General features: G+C 38.3%; 3 pseudogenes; all 3 read right to left on the bottom strand.

Moving 5' to 3' along the window:
- Positions 1–261: 261 nt before the first annotated feature.
- Positions 262–3,336, bottom strand: LOC141821561 (putative disease resistance protein RGA4; annotated as a pseudogene).
- Positions 3,337–4,428: 1,092 nt separating this feature from the next.
- On the bottom strand, positions 4,429–9,603 carry LOC141821560 (disease resistance protein RGA2-like; annotated as a pseudogene).
- Positions 9,604–20,338: 10,735 nt separating this feature from the next.
- Positions 20,339–23,441, bottom strand: LOC141820954 (putative disease resistance protein RGA4; annotated as a pseudogene).
- Positions 23,442–25,744: the final 2,303 nt, after the last annotated feature.

Genomic DNA, 25,744 nt, shown 5'->3' with positions numbered 1-25,744 from the left:
CTTCTTTCCAATTGTAGGCAACACCCATGAATGGTCAAAAATGCAGCGAACGGAGGTCCTGTAGACACCTTGGAAGCGATCCTAATTGGGGGCAGTTGCTGATACATAGCTCACGGAGTGATCTGAGATGTTGTAGCCATCCAGGTAAGGTGGTGAGGTTGGGGATATTGCATATATCTAGATCTTCTAGCACACTGGTCGATGGTGCTGCTGTCATCAAGGATTCTAATTCATCACAACAACAAATACTTAATTTTGCCTTCATGGATCTGTATGGACTTCATAAAAGAAAATTGATGCGAACCACATATCCACAATTGTCGGAGCATGTGTAAGTGTTGCAATTGCCCGCATAAATTCACAATCTTGCCACAAATCTGAATGTCGAACTCATGCAGTGAATTCAGGATTTGTACAAGTATTTCTAGCTGCAGTATATTGCTGTTATGATTTTTAAAACAGAGATATCGAAGAGCGCTGAGCCGTCCCACTTCTAACGGGAAGGATGTCAAATTGTCACATTCCTCGATGGTCAACGAGTGAACCATTGTTAGGAGCTGTATTTCATCCCAAGGAAGAAATTGGAGTTCATGGCAGCTTATAATTTCCAATTTCATCAAGGATGTGAGGTTTCTTAAGCAACCACTTGGAAGAGATGTCATGCCCTTCATATCATACAGTATGAGATGAGAAAGAGAAGTCATTCTTCCAACGCCTGAGAGTAAGCTTTCACTGCAGTCATGTAGCTTAAGAAGTTCAATTCTTGGAAGCCTTGGCATGTTTTTCAATTTTGGACAATTGCAAATCTCCAGTCTCTTCAGTAAAGGGAACAACTCATCGACACCATCAGACTCTGACCATTCCTCTAAATTAGGCATCTGTGCAGTTCTAAAGGAAAGCCTTGAGTTCAACCAAATTTGACAAGCTTTCTAACTGCATGTTCACTCTATCAACCAGTGACTCCATAAACCATGGGAAATTGTCGGCTTCCATAATTGGATATCTTCAACTTCTTTAAACTCGTGTTGGGGCAAAGATCATCCAGCATGCTCTTGTCATAAGTGTCTGAATTATTAAAGAATAAGGATAATTCATTAAAATCTTTATTCTTCAGAATTTTTCTTCCACCACAAGAATAATTCCTATAATTTTCAGAAAATCTAATTTCCATTTTCCCGTGAAGCTTCAAATCCTCAAGTTCTGTAATTGAGCATGAGCCAGTTTTATTCCCAGCAACAAAGCAAGATAAACTTCGAAGACTAGTCAATTGTGATAACCCAGGGGGCATGTGAGTCAATTTATGAGACTCACAATGGAGATACTGAAGGCTTTGCATATTCCTCAGTTTTTTTGGTAACTCTTGAAGGCCCCAATTCCCTTGGAGATTGAGATATTGCAAATTTTGGAGAAGAGTTATGGTGTCAGGTAGAACTTTAATTTCATTATCAGATAAGTCAAGGTACCTCAAATGTATCAAATTTCCTACAGATGTTGGAACCTCCTTGATGTTATTATGCCGTAAATCTAACACCCGCAAGAATTTCAATTCTGAAAAGATGAGTTGAAGCTGTTTCCAGGCCTTCGGATATAGGCAACCTACCATTACCAGGGTGCGCAAACACAATGACTTCTTGAATTTGGCTTGAGAAATGTTTGATAATCTTTCACCATCGTCTATGCTCAAATGATATGTTCTCTTTTGAATATCCTTTTTTGCCTTATAATCTTCGTGAGTGTAATATTCATCTTCAGATACTGATCGTGCCAGGTCATGCATCAAATCATGCATTGTGCACTTGGTTACATGACGACCATCATCATCGCAGTTCTCGGAAGGTGCAGAGAGAAAGAATGACCTCAATACTAGATCATCAAAGATGCGGTTGCCAACTGTTTCAGCATCAAAATTCCCTTCTGAACATACGAAACCATTTGCTGTCCACAACTGAATCAACTCATCCCTTTTCATCACACAGTTCTTTGGGAATAGGGAGCCAAATGCAAAGCACTTCTTTGACCGTGGAGGGAGAGCGTCGTAGCTCAACTTGAGCACAGCTAAGAATTTCTGGTCCTCATCTCTGAGCTGCCATACTTCACTGTTCAATACTGAGGACCAATAAGTTTCATCTCGAGTGCTATGGAGCATGCTGCCAAGAGATATGGCAGCCAAGGGCACACCACCACATTTCTCAACAATCTTTCCACCGATTTCCATCAAATTCTCATTTGGTTCTTCGTCTCCAAAAGCAAATTGCTGAAACAAGGACAAACAATCCTCCCGGACAACTGCTGTATTTGGTGGATATTTGATGAGCCCATGATCGAAGAGACCTCTTGACTACGGGTAGTCACTAAAACTTTACTTCCTCTTGCCCCACATGTTAAGCCTGCTTTGAGTGCCCTCCACTGTAATTGATCTTCATTCCATACATCATCCAACACGAGCAGAAATCTCTTCTCTGATAAGGCTTTTTCTAGTTCCCCCCTCACTAACTCTGGTTCTGAGATGTTGACCGGTGCACCGGTAGCCAGTTCTAAAACAGACTTCATTATCTTTGTAGGATCAAATTCTGCTCCAACAACTTTCCAGTACATGCTAAGCTTTCCAAAATGAGCTTTCACCCTCTCGTCATTGAAAACATGACGAGCAAGTGTAGTCTTCCCAAGGCCACCCATCCCAACGATGGCGATGACCTTCAATATTGTATCATTGCTGCTTCCTTCATCATCTGTTAACATGTTGACAATCATCTCCTTCTCTGATTCTCTCCCTATAACAGCCAAGCTATTGTGCGAGTGGATCTCTCTATAAGCACTTGGTGACATCCGGACAGTGCCTTGCGGCAAATTTTCAAGGATGGACTTTTGCAGCAAAATAGAATTTAGATTCTCCATTACTGCTTTTATCATGCCACCTATCCTGCTCTTAAATACAAGTTGATTATTATTAGAAGAGAAGAAATCGCGCACCGGCCTGGAATATGCTCTTGATCTTTGCTTCCGTAAAGCTTCGGTGTCGTAGTAATCCACAGCATCCTCCAGATCGTAGGCCAAGTGTTTGAGCTTCCTCAACAACTTCTTCACGGCGTCATCCCTCATAGAGCAGGCCGGCTCAACATCTTTGATCACCATGTCGATAATTGTTGACAACTCCTTGAGCTTCTCCATCTTTCCTTTAATATCAGTCAATTCTTTGAGTTTCTTATCGAGTTGGAGAAGATCAGCTACCCTCTCGCCCAGAAAGCGAGCCGCAGAACTCGCCAAAGCTGCTTCCATAGCTATGCCTGCGAGTTGGAACGATGCACAAGTTGTTTGTTTGCTGTGGATGTGGCTACAAGCTTTCAAGCTTTGGAGGAGAGGAGAAAGGAGACGCAAAAGCAATACTTGAGGGGAAAGGAGAAGCAATAATTTGCTGGGCGACGACTTCTTTCAGTCCTCCTTTTTAATGGATATTAAATCGACCATTAAAGGAGCCAACTTCCAGCTCACCGTGAAAGTGAAGGACATTATGATCGGTTTATAGCCCCAAAAAAAAATCAATTTTTTAAAAATATTTTTAATTTTTTTTTAAAAAATTGTTTTTTATTATTTAGATATAACATTGTCGGTAGGATGGTCACGGGTCGGATTAGATCGGCCTCGTATCTATTTAAAATTTTTAATCTTTAAAATTTTATTTAAAGATAAATAAAATTATTAAAAAGTGAAAGAGAAATAAAATAACGAGCAAATTACTCACTTGAATTTTAATGTGGTCAATGCTAACTCAATATTTCAATTAATTTATAAATTCAACTAATTTAATCTCTTACTTAATAAATCTGTTCTTCTGAGTTCTCTACCAAAAAAGAAAAGCACTTTTATGTCTCACTGTTCTAACTATAAGTCAGATGTAATACACATTATTAGAACTATTCGAACTTTAATGAATCGTGGAGAAAATATTTTATTGAAGTAAATACTTTTTTATGAGCATAACAATTTATCACCGATCTCGCGCGTTATCATTCCACTTGATCATTGTCATCTCTTTTAATCCTATAGACCCATTTGTTAGCAATGATTTTTATTCCATGGGATAGTGAAATAAACTCTCAAGTCTTATTATTATGTAGAATTTTAATTTCTTCTTGCATTGTTGTCATCCATATAGAAGCATTTTGACTATTTATTTTTATAAAAAGTTAATGGCTTTCCATCCTATAGTAGCAAATAGTATACAACATTATTGTCTATAATATACTCAAAGTGTCAAATAAACTCCCTCCTCTCTCAAATTGAACATCTAACTTTAGAATAATGGATTCAATTTGCTAACTTTGGAACTATGCTTCAAAAGAGTTTGATACTTCTTATTATTGTCTATTTTTCACTTGAATTCATATAATCTCTATTCTTTTAAGAAGATCTGATTGTGCAGTGGCTTAGTCACCTTGGAAGCGATCCTAATTGGGGGCAGTTGCTGATACGTAGCTCACCGAGTGATCTGAGATGTTGTAGCCATCCAGGTAAGGTGGTGAGGTTGGGGATATTGCATATATCTAGATCTTGTAGCACACTGGTCGATGGTGCTGCTGTCATCAAGGATTCTAATTCATCACAACAACAAATACTTAATGCTGCCTTCATGGATCTGTTTGGACTTTCATAAGAATATTGATGCGAGCCACATATCCACAATTGTCGGAGCATGTGTAACAGTGTAAGTGTTGCAATTGCCCGCATACATTCACAATCTTGCCACAAATATGAATGTCGAACTCATGCAGTGAATTCAGGATTTGCACAAGTATTTCTAGCTGCAGTATATTGCTGTTATGATTTTTTAAACTGAGATATCGAAGAGCGCTGAGCCGTCCCACTACTTCTAACGGGAAGGATGTCAAATTGTCACATTCCTCGATGGTCAACGACTGAACCATTGTTAGGAGCTGCATTTCATCCCAAGGAAGAAATTGGAGTTCATAGCAGCGTACAATTTCCAATTTCATCAAGGATGTGAGGTTTCTTAAGCAGCCAGTTGGAAGAGATGTCATGCCCTCTATATAATACAGTATGAGATGAGAAAGAGAAGTCATGCTTCCAACGCCTAAGACTAAGAGTAGTCTCTCACTGCAGTTAGCTAGTCTAAGCTGTTCGATTCTTGAAAGCCTTGGCATGGTTTTCAGTTTTGGACAATCTCGAATCCTCAGTCTCTTCAGTGAAGGGAACAACTCATCGACACCAGCAGACTCTGACCATTCCTCTAAATTAGGCATCTGGTTTAACTTGAGTTTAACCAAATTTGGTAACTGCGACTCTATCAACCAGGTGGGAAATTGTCGGCTTCCATAATTGGATATCGTCAACTTCTTTAAACTCGTGTTGGGGCAAAGATCATCCAGCATGCTCTTGTCATAAGTGTCTGAATCATTAAAGGATAAGGATAATTCATTAAAATCTTTATTCTTCAGAATTTTTCTTCCACCACACGAATAATTCATATAATTTTCAGAAAAACTAATTTCCATTCTCCCGTGAAGCTTCAAATCCTCTAGTTCTGTAATTGAGAATGAGCCAGTTTTATTCCCGGCAACAAAACATGATAAACTTCGAAGACTAGTCAATTGTGATAACCCAGGAGGCATGTGTGTCCAAGACTCACAACGGAGATACCGAAGGCTTTGCATATTCCTCAGTTTTTTTGGTAACCCTTTAAGGAACAGATTCCCTTGGACATTGAGATATTGCAAATTTTGGAGAAGAGTTAGGGTGTCAGGTAGAACTGTAATGCAATTATCAGATAAGTCAAGGTACCTCAAATGTATCAAATTTCCTATAGATGTTGGAACCTTGAAGATACAATTTTGTTGTAAATCTAACACCCGCAAGAATTTCAATTCTAAAAAGATGACTTGAAGCTGTTCCCAGGCCATCGGATATAACACCCGACCTACCATTCGATCTACCATTACCAAGGTGCGCAAACACAATGACTTCTTGAATACGACCGGAGAAATTTTTGGGAAATTTTCACAATTGAAGCTCAAATGATATGTTCTCTTTTGAATATCCTTTATTGCTTGATACTCTTCGATATTGTAATATTCACTTTCGGATACTGATCGTGCCAGGTCATGCATCAAATCATGCATTGTGCACTCGGTTACATGACGACCATCATCATTGCAGTTCTCAGAAGGTGTAGAGAGAAAGAATGACCTCAATACTAGATCATCAAAGATGCGGTTGCCAACTGTTTCAGCATCAAAATTCCCTTCTGAACATACGAAACCATTTGCTATCCACAACTGAATCAACTCATCCCTTTTCATCACATGGTTCTTTGGGAATAGGGAACCAAATGCAAAGCACTTCTTTGACGGCGGAGGGAGAGCGTCGTAGCTCAACTTGAGCACAGCTAAGAATTTCTGGTCCTCATCTCTGAGCTGCCATACTTCACTGTTCAATACTGAGGACCAATAAGTTTCATCTTGAATGCCATAGAGCGTGCTGCCAAGAGATACGGCAGCCAAGGGCACACCACCACATTTCTCAACAATCTTTCCGCCGATTTTCATCAAATTCTTATTTGGTTCTTCGTCTCCAAAAGCAAATTGCTGAAACAAGGACAAACAATCCTCCCTAGACAACTGCTGTATTTGGTGGGTTTTGATTGAGCCCATGATCGAAGAGACCTTTGGACTACGGGTAGTCACTAAAACTTTACTTCCACTTGCCCCACATGTTAATGCTGCTTCAAGTGCCTTCCACTGTAATTGATCTTCATTCCATACATCATCCAACACGAGCAGAAATCTCTTCTTTGATAAGGCTTTTTAGTTCCCCCCTCACTAACTCTGGTTCTGAGATTTTGATCGGTGCACCGGTAGCCAGTTCTAAAACAGACTTCATTATCTTTGTAAGATCAAATTCTGTTCCAACAACTTTCCACATACTAAATTTTTCAAAATAAGCTTTCACTCTCTCGTTGTTGAAAACATGACGAGCAAGTGTAGTCTTCCCAAGACCACCCATCCCGACGATGGCGATGACCATGGTATCATTGCTGCTTCCTTCTTTGTAGCTTTTGTATGCTAAATTTCCATTTGCAGTCTACGCCATACTTTGTGAACTAATGAAAAGGGAGAACTTTTTTAAAGTTGAATTAAAACTAGCTAACTCATTCAAGTGTCTAGCATGACATACTGAAAAATCCGTTTTTTGTCGTAGATGTTAGCCCCCTAATTAAATAATGAAAAGGGAGAACTTTTTTAAAGTTGAATTATGGCAAGTGTAGATGGACATAAAAAATCCGATAGTGGCAAACCTATTGGACATGTGCGCAAGGCATGTCAGGCAACGACAAGATTTGCAGTAACGCATGGGGGTTGTCGAAGCCCAAGTCGAGCAGGAGGAGATAGACTTGGAAAATAGCAAGCACTACAAAAATAACAGCCTTTAGCAATGGAATTTTTCGTCACTATTCCGTCACTAATATGAACGACCGAATAGCGATGGAATTTTTCCATCGCTATTTTTTCAATCGCTGACGTCGCTGACGGAATAACTTTTAGCGACGGACTTTAAATTTCCGTTGGCAATATTAGCGATGACAAATATATTCCGTCTCTACTTTTTAGCGACAGAAATTAATAATTTCATCGCTAATTAGCGACGGAATAATAAGTTTCCGTCGCTAAATATAACATATTTTTAAAAAAAATACAGAAGATTAGCGACGAAAATTTATAATTTCGTCACTAATTTGCAATGAAATTATAAATTTCCATCACTAAATATAACATATTTTTTTAAAAAATGTAAAAGATTAGCGAATGGAATTATAAATTTTCGTCGTTAATCTTCTGTTTTTTTAAAGAATTTTTTTTATTTATCTAAATTCCCTATTTATATTTTCATCAACAATATACAATCCAATCCAACTGTAAATTACCACACTATTACAACATTCTAATCCAACTTTCAATTACAAAACATCTGAAAGAAATTATAATTACAACAATCCAATCCAATCTGAATATAAATATCTAAATACAAAAATACAAATACAAATATCTGAATACAATGATATTGTATCAAATGTTTAAATACAATAAAATCTAGAAAAAAATATCTAAACTAACCGAGCTAAAATATCCAATCCTACAAAAAATACAATAAGATAGGTTAGTAATAAATCAATGATATGTATTTATTTTGAAAATGCATGTTTACAAGTTATAATTATATATATATATAAAAAAGAAATATATACAAATGTTAACATACCTCGCAAACAGCTACTGATCAGGGTCATTAGGGTCCTGAGTCTCCGCATCTTGGGTCCAACCAAATGGGCGTTGCGGCGTCGCACCCATGAAATCCATGAAGGTCTGCATCTGCTAGCAAGCTGATCGTATCACATCTGCTATGCGCCTCTAATATAGAGAGTCGATTCTTTAATTTTTGATTTTCTTATTTTCGAGCTTCTATCGCAGAAGATGATCCGCTGGGACAACCCTTGACTCTAGGGGTCATCACACGATCATATACGACTCTCGCTTGGGACCCTAGACCGTAGAGGGTGGAGCTCTTCTTCCTCCCACCGACCACATCATAATATATCTCATTTAACTGGTCGAGTTGAGAGAGTCTGCCTCTCACCTCCCTCAACATCAGGCTGAGACGCCTATGCAACTCTAGCAGACATTTCAGCCTGTTTAAAAATAAATTAATATAAAATATAGAATTAGAAAAAATAATTACTATACTGAATTGTTAAATAAATTTAAAATTTAAAATCTTACGTCTAATGCCTACGAGCGAGGATCGATAAATGTGTCATCCTTGGACTTGTGTGTCTTAGTAAAAATCTCCCAACAAGTAGGAGGCCGCTACAACTCATGCTCCTGAAGATTAAAAAATAAATTAAATCAAAATCAAATCATTACTAATTAAATAATTATAATCTAAATATATTAATTGTAAACTTACCAAGTCCAAGGTATGCTCCACAATGGAACGAGATCCAGCTGTATGCTTTGTGGATCCGGTGCTAGGGCCAGCCAACTCGATGTTTCTGTTCGCGCTCGAGTTGTCGTTGAATTGGTTTGTCATCTTTTTGTAGCCCAGATGGCTTGTCATGCATCCCAAATCTCAAATGGGATGAAAGATGGTTTGACATCCTTTTTTCTGCATTTATAGAGCAGATATTTGTACAATTTGGCACAAGCATTATTTCAGATTTCTTTAAATTCCTGCTCGTGCCCTGGCTCCCATGTATACTTTTTCTGCAAAAAATCAATTAGTAGAAACAAATACAACTTCATTGTTGATTAAAATAACTTACCAAAAACTCATCTTAGTAAAAGCTTCGCATGCCCTCGTCGACATGCCTCTAAGTATAACCTGAAAGGCATACTCTCTCGTGAAACTTACTAAATATGTACGTTGCAACTTTGTGACCCTCTGGGGTAAAACTGTATTATAAAACATATAAATATTAGACATATATCATAAAAAATTTTATGAATTAAAAAATACTAATAAGTTCAATACTTACCATTTTCCAACAACTCGCAAAACAGTCTGGCCACGGGGTGTTGCTGCCTGGTCGGACATATCTATATTTGTAAAATAACATTAATACATACACATTCGAAACAAAAATGAAATTGTTAGTGAAAATTAAAAGAAAGAATATTCATTTTTAGGATAAAAATGATGCAATTACTATGCGTTGTGATTGAGTCAAACTTAACAAAAGCACCTTATATAATCTTATCTAATTTCTATGATTTTATCAATCTACACCTTCACTACAAAAATACAGTGTTTTTGCGACGGTATTTTGCGACGAACAATTTTCATCGCAATTTAGCGACAACATTAGGGACGAATTTAATATTCGTCACCATTTTGCAACGACTTTAGCGACGAATTTATTTTTGTTGCACCTTTGGGATGAATCAAGTTTTGTCGCCAATTTCGTCGCCATTTGATGACAAATAAGAAATTTCATCATAAAAATTGCGATGAAAGTACTATTTGTCACAAATTTGGCGACGAATGGAAGGATTCGTCGCAGAAACGGCTAAGAAATAGGTCTCGGCCCGAAGTTAGGGCCATTCGGTATCGCCAATTTGGCGACGAAAAGGATGTTCGTCGCAAATTTGACGACGAAACACTGTTTTCATCGCCAAATTAGCGATGAACAGTTTCGCCAAATAGGCTAAGTTAAACGGGTGATGGGTGGGCCCATTTTTAGTGAATTTGGCGACGAAACCAATTTCGTCGCCAAAGTCGTTGCCAATTGGCGACGAAACAGTATTTTCATCGCCAATTGGCGACAAATTTGGCGATGAACATGGTTTCGTCACCAAATGCCCTAGGTTAAACACTCCGCCCGATCCCCTTTTCCTCTTCCCTACGCGATTTTCTTCTTCTTCTCCTCTATTTCTTCCTCCTCCGCGTGCTCCACTGCGATTCCAACCTTCAGGATCCCTCCGGCGACTACAAAGGCGACGGATTTGCTTGAGGCGACGGTCGGCGATGGTAAAAGCTGTTTTTCTTAGTTTTTTTATTTTTTCTTCTCCTCTTCGCGGTGGTTTTTGTGGCGTGATGGTGGCCGGCCGACGGCAGCCTGCTGGCTAGCCGGTGGCAGCCCGCTGGCCAGCCGGCGCTGGCCAGCCGGTGGCTCCCGCTGGCCAGCCGGCGGTGGCTCGCTGCTATTGGCCTGTGTTGGTGGCAAGGGGATGGCGACCTGTTGAGGTTTTATGGCATGTGGTGTGATGGCCGGCCGGCGGCTGGTGGGGTGCTGGCCAGCTTGGTGGGTGCTGGCGACCAGTGGTGGGTGGTGGCCGGCCGGTGGTGGGGAGAATCTGTGGTTGGGTAGAATCTGTGGCTAGCATGCGGAGAGAATCTGTGGTTGGGTAGGGTAGGTTTTAAGATAAGAAAGTTGTGTGATTGGGAGGAGGTGGCGCGGCGAAGCAGCTAATTTTTTTTCGTGATGGGAGGAGGAAGTGTGCCTACTCAACAAGAATTGTGGTGAACAACATTTTTTTTTCATTTCTATATGTTTATTTGCTTTTCGTTTTAACAAATATCTATTGTTAAGTGATAGATAACTAGTTTGATTATGAATATGGCATATGACTAGGAAGAATTTTTGACTAAGACATTACAACTTTTGTTGTCTAATCGTTTACAAGAAAATGAAAATCATTTTGAATCTTATATTATGTTTGGAAATTGTAGTGGGCATATGTTGAAAAATACCATTCTTATAAGATTAAATATCCATTAAGTAATAAATAACTAATTTGACATAAATGTGTCACATGCTTGGAAAAATTTTAGACTGACATTACAACTTCCATTGTCTAATTCTAAATTTAATCCATTCAAATACAAGTAATTGTATTAAAAAGATCTAGCAAGCATTTAAAGCAGCAATTGTTTGTGTATCTTATATTAATTTCAATATATTTTAATTAATTATGTTTGTTATATAATATAAGTTTGTATTTTTATTTGTGCAGGTCCTATTTTGAGGTGTGCTTCATGTATTTCGGCTACGTACACTCGTGCTTTTCATTTGTTGTAGGTATAATTTTGTTTATTGTTATATCTCCTCCATGTCGTCACACAAGGCCTGATCAAGGATCAGAAATCCCAAATTGCTTTCACGACAAGCTCAGCTTGCTCTGAATCAACTTGAGCAACGCAGCTCAGAAACCCTCCTCCTCGTTGCGCAGAACAGAGCCAAGAACAGAGCCAATCAGGTTCTAAAAATCCAGCTAAATCTTTGAAATTGCTTGCAAATTGATGCTCCGTAGTCCTCAAGAACCCTTGGAGAACCCCTCCTGCACAATCTTGGTTGCTCCGATTGGTTGTATCCGAAGAACCCAGCTGAAATCCAAGCGGCGGAACCGAGCAATGGCGAGACCCTCACCAGCCGATTTCGATCCTGATTGACGCTGAAAACAGCTTGTAATCACCCTCTGGAATTTGGAGATCAATGTCGAATGAAAGAAATCCGAAGAAAAGCAAAAAAAAAACAAAGAAAAACTGAAGAAAATGAGGAAGACGGCGCTGCTACAGTAACCTTGCTAGCAGTATGTAGGATCGAAAACACGCTAGAGGGGGCGGGGTGAATAGCGTGTTTGCACGTTTTTCGATTTTTCGTAGAAACTCGAGTGCGGAAGCGTAAGCAAAAAACAACGCAGCGAAAATAGAAACTAAGTGCAGAAAAGAAATGAGTCATTTTGTTTTTACTTGGTTCACAGCGCAACGCTGCTACTCCAAGGCTCACGGTCCTTGACCGTTTACGTTGGGTAATCCACTAACCCACTTGCCCCTGTCCGGCAGCAAGTGTATCGAAAATTCGATTACAAAATCGATTACAATAATGATATAACTTGAAGTACAAAATAAATCTTTTGTCACCAAACTTTCGCTCCTCGGAATTTGAATTGGGCGTCTCGGTGTCAAGAACAGTTGCTTGAGGCATGCACAGCACCGACGTCGAAGTTGGAAAGCTTGGGAGTCGCGGGAATGGAGTTCGGAAGCGTTGGAATTGAATTATTCGGTTGCTGCTCGCGGAGGGCTTATATAGCCGACCTGGGTCGACTCAGATAGACCTGGGTCGACTCAGATAGCGATCTGGGTCGACTCCAGCCGACGTGGCAGATAAAACTTAATCTCTTTCGTCGCTTATCCCTCCTGAGTCGACTCTGATCCCGTTCTGGGTCGACTCTAGTCGCGGTGGCGGCAGCGGCGATAAGTTTTTGACCTGAGTCGACTCAGAAGCTCTCCTGGGTCGACTCCAGGCTGATCTGGCGGAGACCTCGACGCGCTGACTTCCGGAATCGTGCTGATTCGGCTGGAGTCGACTCCAGAGCCCATCTGGGTCGACTCCAGACCCGAAAAACCAAGTTTTTCGTCCGGAGTTAGCTTTCGTCGGGCTTTTCCTTCCTGCACAACAAGTTAGCTCAAATATAACATGTAAAGGAGCAAGTCGGTTCACCGAACCAACTTCGAGTCTTAACTTCGGATCTCCGGTGAGATCCTGGGTTAGACCGGCGCCTACTGTTCCTCGTAGGAACGCGTCATCACCCACTCCCCTCGGGAGAATTTACCTGATGCCAACCAAGTCCTCCTGACCCGTTGGACTTTTGCTCGGCTCTGTCGTTGCCCCCCAGGACTTTGAACGCAACTGATCCTCCTGATCAGTCCATTCTTCTACTGCAACTTGGTCCTCCTGACCAAGTCCAGTCCTTCTGCAACTTGGTCCTCCTGACCAAGTCCAGTCTTCTGCCTGGTGCACTTTGACTCTGCCAAGTCTTCATGCCTAGCCACACTAGGACTTAACCTATTTTCTGCACACTCAATTTAGCCTGGTTAGCCAAACCACATACTTAACTTGATCCTAGTTCCATATTCAAAACTCAGGTTTGATCTGCTAGTGCTTCCTGCACTAACATAGTAACCCGGCGCTGCTACAGTAACCCTGCAAATTGCTTTAACAGCGTTCTTCTCCTTTATGCTAGGGTACTGTAGCAGTGGATTTGGTTAGCCAAACCACTCAATTTAACTCCAAATTGGCTCCGATTCGTATGAGTTCCATCTTAATCGAACTTGAGTCTTGATTCATGAAGTTGGATTGATCAATTGGGTCAATCTTGGCTCGATTCAATCATGATTGAGCTCGATCTTAGTTACAACTAATTAAACTCAATAATTAATGTAAAATTCACTATTAAATTATGAAAATTTTAATCAAGTCTCAAATTATCAAATTATGTAATATATCATAAATATAATTAAATTAAATCATTAAGTAATTTATTAATTATGTAATATATCATAAATATAATTAAATTAAATTATTAAGTAATTTATTTTTAATGAACGAACTCAAAATTAAATCGATAAAAATATATAAAAATTTTAACAAGAAGTAATAGTTTGCTGGGCGACTGGCTTGTTTCAGTCCTTCTTTTTAATAGATATTAAATCGATCATTAAAAGGATCTGGCCTAACTTCCAGCTCACCCTGAAAGCGATGGGTGAAGGACATTATCAAACCAAGGCGGAGATTGGTCATAACATTGTTGTTAATTTTCTTCCATTTGTTATCATTCCAATTGACTCCAATTAGCAATCTTCTTTTGTTATGATTGCCTTCATTTTCATTTTCCATAATGAGAAATTATTTCCATTGACTTTTTTTTATTTTAAATTTTGTTATCATTGTTAGATTTCAATACCTATTTATAGTCCTGAAGTGATCTAGTGTTTAATGTAATCTCTCACATTTTTTCATGAAGTCAAAATTAAATTGTATTTCTCCATATAATCATAAAAGAGAGTTATATTTTTCAAAAAAATAAAGCTACTTGTCACAACAAATTCCTGTCACAAATTTGTGACTGGAATCTACACCATTTGATTTTAAAGTTAAGATTAAATCCAGGTCGTAGATTGAATGGATGATTACGATGACCTGAATTTAATCTTCTATTTTAAAACCGAACGGTCCAGATTCCCGTCACAAATTTATGACGGGAATCTGTTGTGACAAGGATTACCTCTCTTTTCAAAAACCTTGATCTATTTAATAACTTATATCATTTCCAAGTCATTAAATATTTAAGATTATAAAAGTGACTTTATTATCTTAAGAGAAAAGAGAGAATCAATTAATTATTATCATTTGTAGGTCGACGATTACTTTCAATTTGATTAATAGACATTAAATGGATCATTAAAAGCATGAGAGAGAGAATCAATTAATTATTATCATTTGTAGGTCGACGATTACTTTCAATTTGATTAATAGACATTAAATGGATCATTAAAAGCATGAGAGAGAGAATCAATTAATTATTATCATTTGTAGGTCGACGATTACTTTCAATTTGATTAATAGACATTAAATGGATCATTAAAAGCATCAATATCTAACTTCTAGCTGCCAGGATAGTTATGTGTGAATATTTTTTGTTACTTAAATAGATTATTTTTTAAATTTTCTACTATTTAAATATATCAATGAAATGTGAAAAATATTTGGTAGGTTGAGATCCTTCAATTCTAACCAAATAGCTCAATTGGCTATTCGATGGGATTGGCTCATCCAACATGTTTGGCTTAACCAAAATGTCTGACCTACTCGATTGTTCTCAAAATAATCATATCTTTTGATTCAATTATCTAATGATGATTGTGTCATGCATCAATCATTTGATATTGGCTAACAATGTCTCTAGAATTTTTTCGTCTATCTATGATAAGTCCTCTACGATTTATTAAGACTTCATATAGTTATCTAGTATTGAGTTTCAATCTCAACCTCTGACTAACCATGATTATATCATCCAAACCTGATTTAGGCTTTGCCCTAAATTATAATCCTTGTCAGTTTGCCTAACTTCGAGTAGATACTATACCCTCCCAATATTATTTCGTATAATCAAAAATCCATTAGCATAACTATTGATGCGGCTTGACACCTCTCTCCAAGCTCAATCGCACCATCTTTACAAGTTCAGATCTGACAGAGCTTCCTTTTATGCACCAGAATGGGTCTTTTACCCGAGCAGGTCTACTACCTAAACATTAACACTAATCAACAAGGGTCAATGTAGACAACATAAACCACTCCGAAAGTCAAATCAGCTCGGAGCTAAAAGAAAGAAAATATACATTCCTACGGGAGAAGGGCTTGAAAGTTAAAAGTAATACCTTCTCAAGGGAGAGGGACTTGAGAGTTAAAAATAATATTTTCTCAAGAGAGAAGGGCTTGAGACTAAAAGAAGATGGACAGTAATATTAATTATTAACCCTTTGAACCAACTAGTTCAATTGATCTATTTCCTCCAATTTCGAACCAACTAGTTCAATTGATTATCAGGATTGACCCATCCAACATGTTCGTCATGAGCAAAGTATCTGACCTAGTCGATTGTTCTTTAAACAATCATATTTTTAAATCTTTTAATTCAATTATCTAATGATGATTGTGCCACCAATTGTTTGATATTGGCTAACAATATCTCTAAAATTTTCTCATCCATCTATAATAAGTCGATTTCGATTTATTAGAATTTTATATTTATCTAGTATCCAAGTTCAAACTAAACCTTCCACTAATCATGATTATATTATCTATAGCTAGCTTGATTTAAGCTCTGACACCTAAATTATAATCCACATTAGAATCTCTGGTTGGTTTGCCTAACTTTGAGTAGATTCCAAATCAAATATTAATATTTCTACACCCTCTTTATTATTTCATATAATCAAAAATTTAATTAATATAACTATTGATGCGGCTCAATACCTCTCTCCTGGCTCCACAGCACCAACTTCTATGGATTCAGATCTGATAGAGCTTCCTTCCCCTATGCACCTGAGTGGATCTGCTACTTGCACGTTAAAGCCAATCAATGAGGGCCCACGTAGTGGATATGACTACTCCGACAGTCAAGTCAACGCACCTTCCAAAGGAAAAGGGACTCGAGAATTAAAAGTAGTGTCTTACTAAAAGAAAAGAAAAGGAATTGAGAGTTTAAAAAGATGCACAGTCAATAATTATTATTAGATAATTATTAATGACCTTAAAAAAATAAAAGAAATTAAAATAATTTTGTACAATTGAAATTACTAATCAAATGTAACTCGTGTGAATAATTAATTATTATTATTACTTTAATAGATATAGATAATAATTATTATTATTATTATAACCGCAAGATAGATTCACTGAAATAATATTATACATATATATATTAGTTGTCTCTCTCTGTCTATAAAGCACATCCAAATGATACCATTCTAGAACTAGGACAACTCCTTATTACAAAAGAAATCGGGCCCATGTTTGTAGCATCAGTATGTTAAATTTCCATTTGTAGTCTACGCCATACTTTGTGAATGAAAAGGGAGAATTTTTTTTTTAAGTTGAATTAAAACTAGTTAACTGATTCAAGTGTAGATAGCATGGTATACAGAAAATCTGTTTCTTGGTAGCCAACATGGATAAAGATCCAGGTGTTTGACATCTCAATTCCATATATAAAAGTCTTATGTGCATATTGGTATTGGAACTCAAATCCAAAATCAAACCTTTTTTCCATCTGTCATATATTTATAGCACATAAGCATATTTAGTTCAAAATCAAACCTTTTTTCCAACCGATCTGGTCAACTAGCACAGAGGCCAAACCAATTGCATCATGGTTGAACATGTCATTTGAACATAGCACATAAGCATATTTAGTTCCTTTGGCTTCTTTGTTTCTGCATTATTAAGCTACATTCATTTAGCATGTTCAACAGGGATCTCTAAAGTTCATTTCACTGGTTTGCTCTAATTAGGTCAGCGTGTTACAGTCCAACTGTTGTCTATGTTCTTTTAACCGATGCTTTCAAAACTTAACCAAATCTTCTGGTTCAGATAACTTCTATGTCCATGGTGAGATAGAATCCATCAGAATAATGGTGCTTCAGCAGAGCATGTGCATTTGTGACTTGCACCACAAGAAAAGCAGCTGAAAGAGCCGCAGAGGAGCTCTTTAACAAGCTGGTCATAAAAAAAATTGATGATAAATCCCAGCTAGTCTCATTGACTATCTTTGGGGGTGACCAATCCGATCGTACGAAAATTTTTCATCGGCCACCAGGGTAAATCGGAAAGTGCACACAGCGGTCAGTTCAAACGTCCAGCATCCTTTGATTGCGCTCTCCATTTGGAGAAAATTTCTGCAAATATGCCGTAGTTGAAGATCAAATCCTAGGTGCCTGGATGACAACCTGAATGTCCTACTGCGGCACCATGCCCCAGGGACAACTGTAGTTTTATAATATAATATTATTAGTGTTGATTAATATTGATTAATGTTGAATAGATATGAAATATGTATATTGTACCATAGTTATTATAATAGTGTCAAAAATAGAGATAATTTCAAACGTAAAAATATATTGGCATGGCATAGAATATCTTTTTGATATAAATAGTTAATTGATTCAATCAAACTGATTGAATTCATCAATTCAATCAAAATGGTTAACGACCGATGTTACACTTACAAGAGACGATAAGAGTAATACTAAAAAGTTCAACAATAATTTTATTTTCAAAACAATTTCACTGCTAATTACATATCTTTGATTTTCAACAATATAATTCTAATTATGCACAAAGCAAATTTAAAAGAAATAAATATTTAGCAAAACCCTTGACTATCGGCCCAAGATCGTGTAGAACTAATTGCTCTGCTTCCTCGCTGTCAATTGCAATTATGTCTCTGTGGATAAATTTGAACACTCCATCATTTTTTTAATAAATAAATAAATAATCACATTGTAGACCAAAAAAGAAGATCTTATATTGTATCTTAAGAGTTCATTTCACTAGTTTGCTCTAATTAGGAACGCGTTATATTAACTGTTGTCCATGTCCTTTTAACTAATGCTTTCAAAACTTAACCAAATTTTCTGGTTCGACTGGTTAGCTTGAGAACTAGAGGCCAAACCATTTGGGTTTAGTGGATGCATCATGGTTGAACCAATTTTGCACATGTCACCCGGAGAAAACTGAACAGGATCTGAGAGATAACTTCTACGTCCATGGTGAGATAGAATCCATCAGATTAATGGTGCTTTACAGAGCATGTGCATTTGTGACTTACACCACAAGAGATGCAGCTGAAAGAGCTGCAGAGGAGCTCTCTAACAAGCTGGTCATAAAGGGTGTTCGATTGGAGCTGATGTGGGGGCGGCCTCAGGCCCCAAACCCAACTGCAGTTTTATAATATAATATTATTAGGGTTGATTAATATTGACTAATGTTGAATAGATATGAAATATTTATATTGAATCATAATTATTATAATAGTGTTAAAAATAAAGATAATTTTAAAAATAAAAATATATTGACACGGACTAGAATATCTTTTTGATAAAAATAGTTAATTGATTCAACCAAATCGATTGAATTCATCTATTAAATCAAAATAGTTAATGACTGATGTTACACTCACAAGAGGCAATAAGAGTAGTAGTAAAAAGTTCGACAATAATTTTATTTTCCAAATAATTTTACTGCTAATTACATATCTTGGTTTTCAACAATATAATTCTAATTATGTAGAAAGCAAATTTAAAAGAAATAAATATTTAACAAAACCCACGACAACCGGCCCAAGATTGATCGGTAGAACGAATAGCTCTGCTTTCTCACTGAACACTCCATTATTTTTTAAATAAATAAATACATAAATAATCACATTGTAGATCAAGAAAGAATCATCTTATATCGTATCTTCTGCAAAAAGGACCTTAGCAGCCCCACGACCATCTATAAGGAGGTAAATCGAGAAACTGCAGTTGGTCACGACGCAGGAGGGTATTACCTGACTTCGTCAGGATTCGAACCCTTGCCCTCTTCTGCAAGTCTGCTACGTCGTAACCAACTCAGCTATACCCCAGGGGCATCTTATATCGTATCTTACCTCTTGATCTTGTGGGATTGATTTTGAAGAACCTATCAAATGGACCACAACATTGAGCTTTATCAATCTCTGCAAAAATAACAGTAAGACAATATAATGGAGATAATTATATTATTAGCAAATTAGCAAGACCAGTTGATCAGGCAACAACAATAACAACAACAACAACACACTCAATAATTATATTAATGCAATGAAACGTCTATCAAACTAAATGATGGGATATAAAATCATAATAGCATACATATAAAACTCAAATAACGTAAAATCATTTATCAGCTAGCTAGTAATAAATAATTATTCTTGGAAAAAGAAATACGGTGAGAATGAAATAGGATCATGCATTCTGTATGTTATTCATCAAAATGAGATAAATGTTTTTCTTTTTTCTACATTTAGTTTGTATTAATTGCCTAAGTAATACGATTTTTTTTAAACTAACAAATCTGCAAAACTATAATAATAATTACTTGAGTAGAAGGAATAATTATCTTTTTCTTTTTATCAAACTTTGAATTTTTAACCGACTGCTGATTTCAATTGTTTCTCTGGGATAAATATAAATATGTGGCACATGAGAAATGTTCGGCCAATCTTCACCTGTCTCTCTTTGGCATCTTCTTTTTAGTTGTAGGCAACACTCATTAATGAACAAAACTTTCAACGAATGGAGGTCCTGTAAACCCCTGGGAAGCGATCCTAATTGGGGGCAGTTGTAGATCTTTAGATCACGAAGTGATCTGAGATGCTGTAGCCATTCAGGTAAGATGATGAGGTTGGGGATATTGCATATATCTAGCTCTTCTAGCACACTGGTCGATGGTGCTGCTGTCATCAAGGATTCTAATGCATCACAACAACAAATACTTAATTTTGCCAATTTGTATGGACTTTCATAAGAAAATTGATGCGAACCACATATCCACAATTGTCGGAGCATGTGTAAGTGTTGCAATTGCCCGCATAAATTCACAATCTTGCCACAAATCTGAATGTCGAACTCATGCAGTGAATTCAGGACTTGTACAAGTATTTCTAGCTGCAGTGTGTTGCTGTTATGATTTTTAAAACAGAGATATCGAAGACTGCCGAGTCGTCCCACTTCTAACGGGAAAGATGCCAAATTATCACATTCCTCGATGGTCAACGACTGAACCATTGTTAGGAGCTGCATTTCATCCCTAGGAAGAAATTGAAGTTCATTGCACCTTAGAATATTCAATTCCATCAAGGATGTGAGATTTCTTAAGCAGCCAGTTGGAAGAGATGTCATGCCCTTCATGCACTCCAGTACGAGATGAGAAAGAGAAGTCATTCTTCCAACGCCTGAGAGTAAGCTCTCACTGCAGTCATGTAGCTTAAGAAATTCAATTCTTGGAAGCCTTGGCATGTTTTTCAGTTTTGGACAATCGCAAATCTCCAGTCTCTTCAGTAAAGGGAACAACTCATTGACATCTGACCATTCCTCTAAATTAGTCATCTGTTCCAACTTGAGTTCAACCAAATTTGGCAACTGCGACTCTATCAACCAAGTGGGAAATTGTCGGCTTCCATAATTGGATATCGTCAACTTCTTTAAACTCGTGTTGGGGCAAAGATCATCCAGCATGCTCTTGTCATAAGTGTCTGAATCATTAAAGGATAAGGATAATTCATTAAAATCTGTATTCTTCAAAATTTTTCTTCCACCACAAGAATAACTCCTATAATTTTGAGAAAATCTAATTTCCATTTCTCCGTGAAGCTTCAAATCCTCAAGTTCTGTAATTAAGCATGAGCCAATTTTATTCCCAACGACAAAGCAAGATAAACTTCGAAGACTAGTCAGTTGTGACAACCCAGGGGGCATGTGAGTCAATCTACGAGACTCGTAACTAAGACACCGAAGGCTTTGCATATTCCTCAGTTTTTTTGGTAACTCTTGAAGGTACCAATTCCCTTGAAGATTGAGATATTGTAAATTTTGAAGAAGAGTTATGGTGTCAGGTAGAACTTTAATGGAATTCACAGATAAGTCAAGATACCTCAAATGTATCAAATTTCCTACAGATGTTGGAACCTCGGAGATGCCATTATCCTGTAAATCTAACACCCGCAAGAATTTCAATTCTGAAAAGATGAGTTGAAGCTGTTTCCAGGCTTTCGGATGTAACCCACAATGTGCCATTACCAGGGTGCGCAAACACAATGACTTCTTGAATACGACCTGAGAAATGTTTGGTAAAATTTTACAATTGAAGCTCAAATAATATGTTCTCTTTTGAATATCCTTTATTGCCTGATAATCTTCGAGATTGTAATATTCACTTTCAGATACTGATCGTGCCAGGTCGTGCATTAAATCATGCATTGTGCACTTGGTTACAAGATGACCATCATCATCGCAGTTCTCGGAAGATGCCGAGAGAAAGAATGACCTCAATACTAGATCATCAAAGATGCGGTTGCCAACTGTTTCAGCATCAAAATTCCCTTCTGAACATACGAAACCATTTGCTGTCCACAACTGAATCAACTCATCCCTTTTCATCACACTGTTCTTTGGGAATAGGGAGCCAAATGCAAAGCACTTCTTTGACGGTGGAGGGAGAGCATCGTAGCTCAACTTGAGCACAGCTAAGAATTTCTGGTCCTCATCTCTGAGCTGCCATACTTCACTGTTCAATACTGAGGACCAATAAGTTTCATCTTGAATGCTATGGAGCGTGCTGCCAAGAGATACGGCAGCCAAGGGTACACCACCACATTTCTCAACAATCTTTCCACCGATTTCCATCAAATTCTTATTTGGTTCTTCGTCTCCAAAAGCAAATTGCCGAAACAAGGACAAACAATCCTCCCAAGACAACTGCAGTATTTGGTGGGTTTTGACTGAGCCCATGATCGAAGAGACCTTTGGACTACGGGTAGTCACTAAAACTTTACTTCCACTTGCCCCACATGTTAATGCTGCTTCGAGTGCCCTCCACTGTAATTGATCTTCATTCCATACATCATCCAACACGAGCAGAAATCTCTTCTGTGATAAGGCTTTTTCTTGTTCCCCCCTCACTAACTCTGGTTCCGAGATGTTGACCGGTGCACCGGTAGCCAGTTCTAAAACAGACTTCATTATCTTTGTAGGATCAAATTCTGCTCCAACAACTTTCCACATGATAAGTTTTCCAAAATGAGCTTTCACCCTCTCATCATTGAAAACATGACGAGCAAGTGTAGTCTTCCCCAGGCCACCCATCCCAACGATGGCGATGACCTTCATTGTACCATTACTGCTTACTTCATCATCTATTAACATGTTGACAATCATCTCCTTCTCTGTTTCTCTCCCTATAACAGCCAAACTATTGCGCGAGTGGATCTCTCTGTAGGCAATTCGGTTAGTGCCTCGTGGCAAATTTTCAAGAATGGACTTTTGCAACAAAATAGAATCTAGCTTCTTCGTTACTGCTTTTATCATGCCACTTATCCTGCTCCTAAATACAAGTTGATTATTATTAGAAGAGAAGAAATCGCGCACCGTCCTGGAATATGCTCTTGATCTTTGCTTCCGCAAAGCTTCGGTGTCGTAGTAATCCACGACATCCTCCAGATCGTAGGCCAAGTGTTTGAGCTTCCTCAGCAAGTTCTTCACAGCGGCATCCGTCACAGAGCAGGCCTCAACATCTTGGATCACCATGTCAATAATTGTTGACAACTCCTTGAGCTTCTCCATCTTTTCTTCAATATCAATCAATTCTTTGAGTTTCTTGTCAAGTTGAAGGAGATCAGCCACCAACTGGCCCAGGAAGCGAACAGCAGTAGTCGCCAAAGCTACTTCCATGCTTGCAAGTTGGAACGATGCACAATTTGTTTGTTTGCTGTGGATGTGGCTACAACCTTTGGAGGAGAGGAGAAAGGAGAAGCAAAAGCAATAATTGAGGAGAATGGAGAAGCAATAATTTGCTGGGCGACGACGATAGATATGGCCGATTAAAAGGATCTGCCTAACTTTCAGTCGCCATGAAATCGATGGGTGAAGGACATTATGATCGGTTTATTGCCAGAAAAAAAATTTAATTTTTTAAAAAATATTTTATATTCTTTAAAAAATAATCGTTTTTTTATTATTTAGATATAACATTGTTGGTAAGATGGTCACGGACCAGATTAGATAGGATTCATATTTGGTAGGTTAAGATCCTCCAATTTGAACCAACTAGTTCAATTGACTATTCGATCAGATTGACCCATCTAACATGTTCTACCCAAGCAAAGTGTCTGACCTACTCAATTGTTCTTGAACTAATCATATCTTTGGATCTTTTAATCCAATTATCTGATGATGATTGTGTCATCAATCGTTTGATATTGGCTAGCAATGTCTCTAGAATTTTCTCGTCTATCTATGAGAAGTCAACTTCGATTTTGATTTATGAGGACTTTATACTTATCTAATGCTCAATTTCCACCTCAACCTCTAACTAACTATGATTATATCATCCAAGCCTGATTCAAGCTTTGCCACCTAAATTATGATCCTTGTTAGTTTTTCTAACTTCGAGCATATTAAAATTTCTACACCCTCCCTATATTATTTCATATAATCAAAAATCCATTTAACATAACTATTAATGCGGCTCGATATCTCTCTCCAGGCTCAACCACGCCATCTTTATGAGTTTGAATTCGACAGGGCTTCCTCTTGTGCACCAGAACAAGTCCATCACTCGAGCAGATCTACTACATGCACATTAACACCAATCAGCAGGGGTTGATATAGACAGCATGACCACTCCGACAATCAAATCAGCTCAAAGCTGAAAGAAAGAAAATATACCTCCCTAAGGGAGAAGAACTTGAGAGTTAAAAGTAGTAATTTCTCAAGGGAGAGGGACTTGAGAGTTAAAAGTATGTAGGATCGAAAACACGCTAGAGGGGGGGGGAATAGCGTGTTTGCACGCTTTTCAAATTTTCGTAAAACTCTCGAGTGCGGAAACGGAAGCGATTAAATACAAGTAGCGAAAAAACAGAAATTAAGTGCAAGAAAGGAAATGACTCGTTTATTTTTACTTGGTTCACAGCGCAACGCTGCTACTCCAAGGCCCACGGTCCTTGACCGTTTACGTTGGGCAATCCACTAAGACACTTGCCCCTTTCCGGCAGCAAGTGTATCGAAAAAATTCGATTACAAAACTCGATTACAGAATTGAAATGAATAAATACAAGAACTTGTTACCAAACTTTTGCTCAAAAAGATTCGCTCCCCGGAAGTCGAAATCGTCGTCTCGGTGTGAAGAAAGGTTGCTTGGAGCAGGCACAGCACCGACGTCGAAGTTGGAGCGCTTGGGAGTCACGAGAATGAGAGTTTGGAAGCGTTGGAAGTGAATTGTCTCGGCTGCTGCTCGCGGAGTCCTTTTATAGTCGACCTGAGTCGACTCAGATTGCAATCTGGGTCGACTCCAGCAGATGTGGCAGATAAAACTTAATCCCTTCGTCGTTTATCCTCTCTGAGTCGACTCTGATCTCGTTCTGGGTCGACTCCAGTTGCGGTGGCGGCAGCGACGATCAGATTTTGACCCTGAGTCGACTCAAAAGCTCACCTGAGTCGACTCCAGGCTGATTTGGCAGAAAACTCGACGCGCTGACTCCGGACTTCGGCTGACTCGGCTGGAGTCGACTCCAGAACCCATCTGGGTCGACTCCAGACCCGAAAAATCAGTTTTTCGGCCGGAGTTAAGCATTCGTCGGATTTTCTTCCTGCACAAAAGTTAGCTCACAAATAACATGTAAAGTATTTGAGTCGGTTCACCGAACCAACTCCGAGTCTTAACTTCGGATCTCCGGTGAGATCCTGGGTTAGACCGACGCCTACTGTTCCTCGTAGGAACGCGTCCTCACCCACTCCCTCGGGAGAATTTACCTGATGCCAACCGAGTCCTCCTGACCCGTTGGACTTGTGCTCGGCTCTGTCGTTGCCCCCCAGGACTTGTAATGCAACTGATCCTCCTGATCAGTCCATTCTTCTACTGCAACTTGGTCCTCCTGACCAAGTCCAGCCTTCTGCAACTTGGTCCTCCTGACCAAGTCCAGACTTCTGCCTGGTGCACTTTGACTCTGCCAAGACTTCATGCCTAGCAGCACTAGGACTTAACCTGTTTTCTGCAAGCTCAATTCAACCTGGTTAGCCAAACCACATACTTAACTTGATCCTAGTTCCATAATCAAAACTCTGGTTTGATCTGCTAGTGCTTCCTGCACTAACA

Source organism: Curcuma longa, chromosome 2, assembly GCF_044706935.1.
Source record: "Curcuma longa cultivar G26 ecotype Majalengka, Jawa Barat chromosome 2, ITB_CL_G26_1.1, whole genome shotgun sequence".
Taxonomy (NCBI): domain Eukaryota; kingdom Viridiplantae; phylum Streptophyta; class Magnoliopsida; order Zingiberales; family Zingiberaceae; genus Curcuma; species Curcuma longa.
The sequence above is the reverse complement of the archived record's forward strand: the minus strand, read 5'-3'. Positions and strand labels throughout refer to the sequence as shown.